The following is a 7260-nucleotide window of genomic DNA, read 5'->3' on the forward strand; positions in this document are numbered from 1 at the left end:
GGATTTATCTTCAAAACTTGCGCGCTTCAAGAATTACCTTGTTTCTTAGAACAGGAATGTTTTTTGTAATATCACGCAATTCCGTGATTCCCTCTTCTCCAAGTTACATGACTTAGAAATGCAAGATCCCTCTCGTGAAATCCTTAACGAAATCCATGACATTTCCACTACTATTCATTGGGTCCTCAAGGCTGAGGAAATTTTTTGGTTTCAGAAATCTAGACACTGGTATGTAACCCAGGGTGATAGAAATACAAGGTTTTACCATTCTGTGGCCTCTTATAATAATCACACCCATCGAATTGAATGCATTAAAAACTCGGATGGAAAGCTCATCACTGACATTATGGACATTGCTGCTACTTTTTCCAGTCACTTCTCTTCCATCCTCACTACTTCCAACCCCCTGGACCCTTCAGTCATTGAACCACTCTTTCCTTCTATTCTCCATGAAGCTGATGCCCATTCTCTCATTTCCTTGCCCTCTATGGACGAAGTTAAATTGGTTGTTTTCAGCATTGGACCCTATAAAGCTCCAGGACATGACGGCTTTTCCGTTGTTTTTTATCAGCAACATTGGGATATCTTGTTTCTTGATGTAATGTCTTTTGTTAATACCTTCTTCACCACTGGGTCCCTCCCCCAAAAAATAAATCATACCCTATTGACCCTCATACCACAAAAGGACAATGCCTTGTACCCATCAATTTCCGTCCCATTAGCTTATGCACTGTTGCTTATAAGATTCTTGCAAAGATTCTAGCCTTGAGACTTCGGAGTTTCTTTGATTCTTTCATCTCTCTTTTTTAATCTGCCTTTGTAAAAGGTAGACAAATTTTGGATAATATTATTATTGCACATGAAATTGTTCACTATATGAAACATTGTAAAGGAAAACAGGGTTGGGTTGCAATCAAGCTTGATCTGTCCAAAGCATATGATCATGTTGAATGGTCCTACATTTTAGCCCTTTTCTCTTTCTTGGGGTTCCCCCCGCATTGGTGCATTCTGCTATCCCATTTATTGTCTTCTGTCTCTTATTCCATCAAATTGAGGGGAGGCGCTTTCGATTTTTTTGAACCTTCCCGTGGGATTAGACAAGGTTGCCCCCTCAGTCTGTACCTCTTCATTCTTGCTATAGAGGGCTTGTCTCGACTTCTTGCGACTTATCGTGATCTCAATCTTTTTAAAGGGATTAAAATTGCCGGACAGGCACCCGAGGTCTCCCATCCCCTTTTTGTTGATGATACTATGATCTTTTGTAGGGCCACCCTTGAGGATATTGACACTATTCAGGCCATTTTACAACTCTTTGAAGATTTATCTGGTCTTTCAATAAACTGGACCAAGAGTGAATTTCTGTTTAGCAATAACACTTTTGTTGCTTTACGTGGTCAAATCTGTCAAAAGCTCAAATTACAAGAGATGTCCTCTAACTTTACCTATCTGAGTACTCCATTGCTCCAATCTAAGAATAGAACGACTCAATGTCATATGCTCCTCTCCAAAGTCTAAAGAAAGCTATCATCTTGAAAAGCGAGTTTACTATCTCAAGCTAGGGTTCTACTCAAATCTGTTCTCTGTTCCATGCCTTCCTTCCAAATGTCTTGCTTCTTACTTCCAAAGTCTATTCACTCCAAGCTTGATTCCATCAACTCTCGCTTCTGGAGGGGATTAAATCCAAATGAGAAAAAACAAACCTTTATCTCTTGGAAATCCATTTGCCACCATAAACACTCTGGTGGGCTGGGCTTTCGATCCTCTTCTATCCACAACAAGGCTTTCCTTGTTAGATTGGGTTGGCGGTTAGTCAAAAATACTAACTCTCTCTAGAGCAAGGTGCTAAAAGGAAAATATTTCCCTAGATCATCCCCTTTGTGTACCAACTTTAAACCTAAGAAGGGTTCTAGGATCTGGAATAGTATTTGCATGACTCTCCTTTCTTTGAGGAAAATGGTAAAATGGAAGGTTGGGTCTGGTTCCCTCATTCCTATTTGGGACTACAATTGGATCCCTAATTTCGAACCACCTCTCAGTACTGCTCCCCCTAATTCCTCACAACCTTTGTCTATTGTGGCTGATCTCATGGTGGGACTATCTTGGAATCTACCTCTGATACAATCTCTCTTTCCACTCCCCATCGCAACCGGCATTGCCAAAATCCCACTGTCGATGAGCCCTCATGATGATTTCCTTTTTTGCCCTTTTACCAAAAATGGGGAACTAACTACCAAGGTCGCTGCTCGTCTTCTGGATGAGATTCCCCCATTTGACTCTTTTAAACCTCTCTGGAAATTAATTAGGACCCTAAAGATTCACCCCAAATTCAAAATTTTCTTATGGAAGATCTTCAGAAATGGATTAGGAACAAGGTCAAACCTCGTAAAATTCATGCCTATCCATGATCAGTAATTATTTTGCAAATCAAATTCTGAAACACCTTGGCACCTTTTCCTTTCCTGTGATTTCTCTAAACACATCTGGTTGGCTAGACCTTTGGGGCTCCGTACGGAATCTCTTAGGGCAGCCTCTCTCATTGAACTTTTTCACTCTTTCAATACCAATCCACCCTGGCTATCATTTGATTTAAAATTTGTTCTTTCCATCTTCTCTATCACTTGCTATTTCTTGTGGTTAGAAAGGAATCGTTGTTGGGTGGAACAATCCAATCCAAATCCTAACTCCATCCTTAAAAATATCTGTCGTTGGATTACTGATCTTAGGCTCTACTCTCCCTGTCACACCCCGGCCCGGTTATTAAGGGCCAAGTGTGGCGGGATGTCTCTGACATCCAACCAATCCCCAAGGATCACAAGTGCAGTACCCTATTCACAATCATTGCTCACAGATACAGTAATCAGAGGCAGCGGAAACAATTTAATTAATAGAGATAACATCATTAGTAAGAGAAGTCTAAATGATATTTCATTTATATAAATGATAAGGCTTGTGATACAACTATACAGTTCTCAAAGGTACCACAGAGTAAAAGTATACAAGAAACTATACTATAACTATATAAAGCATTTATAAAGCATAAAAGAGTGGGGAGGTAGCCTGGACTATCAGGCCAAGATCAGGAGGTTGTGCAATCATCACGTGCGCACGAAGTATCGTGCACTTCAAACTCCAGCGCCGCAAATCCAACATTAGAAGTAACTAAATCACCTGAAAAATAAGGATATCCACAGGGGTGAGCTCTCAACTGAGCCCAGTAAGGGGGGGTACAAGCATACAAACACAATAAATCCATGATGCATGTGCTAAACTAACATGTTTCTAGCACAGATACTAAGTCTCATGGGGTATAAGTACTACTAGTAGTGGTAGATGCTAACCTCGGTCCCGGAACTAACCCTTCGATCAGCCGAGCGAAACCATTCTACCACGGTGAGGACCCGCCAGTTCCGAAACTAACACATCGGACCCCGACAGACCCCCAAATGACCAACCCTGCCTGTTTATTCCCACAGCGGAAATAGGGACCCGCTAACATGGGACAGAAGATGGCATCCCGGAACTAACACATCGGTCTCTGCCACGGGTTGTCCAACACCTTTCCCCCTGTTGGTAAGGGGCGCAGTACTAGGTAATGAATATCATCCTAGCCCAGTGCAGTCTAAACATGATGAGGCAAGCATGATCTGAGTTATAAATTTTCGAATTCCATCATCATAAATTCACATCATATAAATAATCAATGCAAATGCAATGCAGTATGTCTTTGTGCAACCTATTTTACATGCAATCTAATGTATTAAATAAAAGCTAGAAAACTACATGCTCCAGGTATAGAGGTAATGATGCATGAGCATGGCATTCAGCATAAAGTTGAAATTAATGTGATAAACACGCAGGAAATTAAGGTCGAATCCCCTTACCTGTAGTTGAGCTAGCCTAGGTGAATAAACTCCAATAGGCGGTAAACAGGACCAAGACAGTCCTAAATATGAGACAAGAATATTATAGATTAGTTATAGAAGGAATTCTAGGTCGCTTACCCACCAACAATCCAACAAACCGACTAGAAAACATGAGAAAGACCCTAAACAACATACCAAACACCATGCAATAGGTTCTGGGATGGTCCAAAGTCAAGTCCCAAGGGGTCTAGGTCATAAGGGCACAAAAATGGGGGAGCTGGATGCAGACTTCCAGGGAGCCGATCAACCGCCCCTGGGCCTGCAACTCCATCCGGGAGTGTGTCCGAATTTGGGGTTTTTCCTATTTTTGGGTAGATCTTCACAAGCAAGGAAGAAACTAAGTGTTTTAACATTATATAAAGGTGGGTCTACCTATATGGGAGTTCAATTTCATAAATAACTTCATAATTTTGGTAATTATTCAATTAAACCTAATTAATTAGTTTAGGGTTTATAAATTGCCATCAAGAACAGCAATACAACTTTCAGATTTGGTAATTTCCCAAATTTCAGGTCTTAGAGAGTCAAAAACTGTTCCAAATTAGTATAATTATGCTCAATTTCACAAACCTAAGCTTGGTCTCCAAGCTTTAATGGCAGAAATTCTTAGTAGGTGAACTAGAGATGGAGAAGAAGGGAAATAAAGAGGAAGACAGCAAGTATCTAAGGCTTACCTTAGTTATAGGAACAGATTTAGAGTGCAGGCAGCTTTCTAATGGAGATTCTTAGTTCAGCTCCAAGTGTTGAAGACAAACCCTAAGGTAAGCTTCCCTTTTTTCCCTCTCTTCTTCTCTTCTCTTTTCTTCTTTCTTTCCTTCTCTCCCAAGCTGGAACGAATTTCTTTAGCTCAGACTTGTGAATAGTGATCAATTGGAAAGGCTTTTGATATTTATCTAACTACTTAAGCACTAAGGGGTAAATCTGTCTTTTGGACAGAAATTGGATTTAAACTAATTTCTAAAATAGTTTATAAACCTGAATTCGTATTTATTGGTCTATTCTATCCATAACTTGATGCCGGGCGACATTAAAGGTCATCCGAACACGGGTAATTGTCTGGAACAACATTTCCCACTGGGGAACTGGGTCCCATAGCGATAATTTTACTAAAATACCCTTCTAACCCTATTTGGTCGTACAAAATGTTATATAAATATATTTTAAATTATACTTGCATTGAGTTTAATTAAGGGGGAGGTCCTGCAGCCTGTCCAGCCAGCAGACCAGACACAGGTAGCTCTGGTGCGGGGTCCCACAAGGTAAAAATTACTATTCTACCCCTAATACACTAATTAATTAAAAATACAACATATATACATATAAAATGGGATTCTTACCTGAGATTCGGCTTAAGACAGAGAGAGGCTTCGCAGGCCATCAATCCAGCATGCCACGCTTATGTGTTGTCTTCCGCTAGACACCTCAGACTCATTTAAGGCCACGGTGGTTGGCTGATCGGAATGCCTTTACAGACGAGTCATGAGATAGGTCTGAATTTCTTAATCAAGACGGCCCACAACTTAGAGGCTAGTATGGGCAAAGTTGAACCAGAACTTAAAATCACACAGATTCCAAAAGTTCAAATTTATTATGAAATTTGACCGGGTTTTACACTCCCCAATAACTGATTCCACTCATCTACCAATTCCCCTACAGGCACCCTTACCCTTACCCACCACGGATATACTTAGCCTTATCCCACCTAAATCAGTAACAATAATTTGTGATGGAAGTTACATTCAAGAAACTAGAGATGCAGGATGGGCAACTGTCATTTTTATTGACAAACAGTTTTTTTGTGCTTGTGCTGGCTTTGGTCGTGCATGATCAGCTTAGGAAACAGAAGCGCAAGGACTTCTAATCGATCTTCAACAGCTTCGAGAAGAACATGGCAGTACTCTCATTGTCTGGACTGATTGCTATAATTTGACACAGTGGCTCACTCCAAAAACTATGCAATGGCCATGGGAAATCTTCACTATTTTGTAGGACATCAAAAGCCTTCTGACTGTATTCCATGATATATGTATTACTAAGCAACATAGAGAACTTGTTCGGCTGGCTAATGATTTGGCTATTGAGGCCAGATCAACTAGAACCAGTATGTACTTATCTGATATATCTCTTCTTTAATCGTTATTAGATTTCCTCTTTCTACAAAAAAAAAAAAAAAAACAGATGAAAAGATTCAAAAATTGGATCCTTCCTTTAATTTATGTCCCATCTGTCAGGACGCACCTGAAACTCTATGGCACATTCTACTCTCATGCCCACTGTCAAAGAGGATTTGGGCTGGATGACCTCTAGGCATCAGAACTGAATTCATACATGGAACAAACATTCTGCATGCTTTTTCCAACTTGATCTTTGATCCATCCATGGCAAAATGAGATGGAGATAGATTACTCAGCAATGTCGGGATCACGTTCTATTTCATCTGGCAATATAGAAACAGAATTGTGTTTCAAGGAATCAAAGGTGACCCCTCAACCGCCCTCCAGAATATCCTTAGATGGACTCATGAAAACCATCTAAAATCCGAGGACACTCTACTTTCTGAAGAGGCAACTACACACTCGCAACTACCACCCTCTCAGGGTTTTCATTTGGATCTGGGACCCTTGGATAGCAGTCTTTTAATTTTTTATGGCAGCTTCAGCCTTACAACTAAGCAAGCTGGGTGGGGATCGGTACTTATTTTCCATCATAAAATAGTTGGATCTTCAATGAATTTTGAATACGCAGGGACAGCACAAGAAACGGAGCTCAGAGGACTCCAAGAAGGAACTAAAGGAGCACTTTTACTGAAGTGCAGGAAAATAGTGATTTGGACTGACTCAGAAGAGATAAGGAGTTGGCTCACAAATGCAGAACCACTCATGGCCTTGGGAACTTTACTATTTTTTGTTTGATATTCATACTTCTTTGAATTTGTTTAAGTCTGTAACTTTAATTAGACAACCTAGACACTTTATCCAACCTGCTCACAATTTAGCACAACACAATCATTCCATGCATCATCTAATTGTATGTCGGACAACCTTTCTATTATGGTTTAATAGTAATTTCTTATTTTCAAAAAAATAAAAATAAAATCTGAGTTATAATTTGATTTAACTTACCTTCCCTTTATTTCCCTTACAACCACACGAAGCCTACAATTCACCAATCCCTCCTTCGCTAAAATCATTGCGATTTGACACACAAATACCCTCATCAACAAATTTTTTTTTTAAAACTAGTATATTGGCCACCAACAAGTTGAAGTTTTTTTTTAGGGAAAAAAATCAGCAAGGAATCCACATTCTCAATTACAGCCATTCTAAGTTTCTCAGTC

Source organism: Telopea speciosissima, chromosome 9 (genome assembly GCF_018873765.1).
Source record: "Telopea speciosissima isolate NSW1024214 ecotype Mountain lineage chromosome 9, Tspe_v1, whole genome shotgun sequence".
Taxonomy (NCBI): domain Eukaryota; kingdom Viridiplantae; phylum Streptophyta; class Magnoliopsida; order Proteales; family Proteaceae; genus Telopea; species Telopea speciosissima.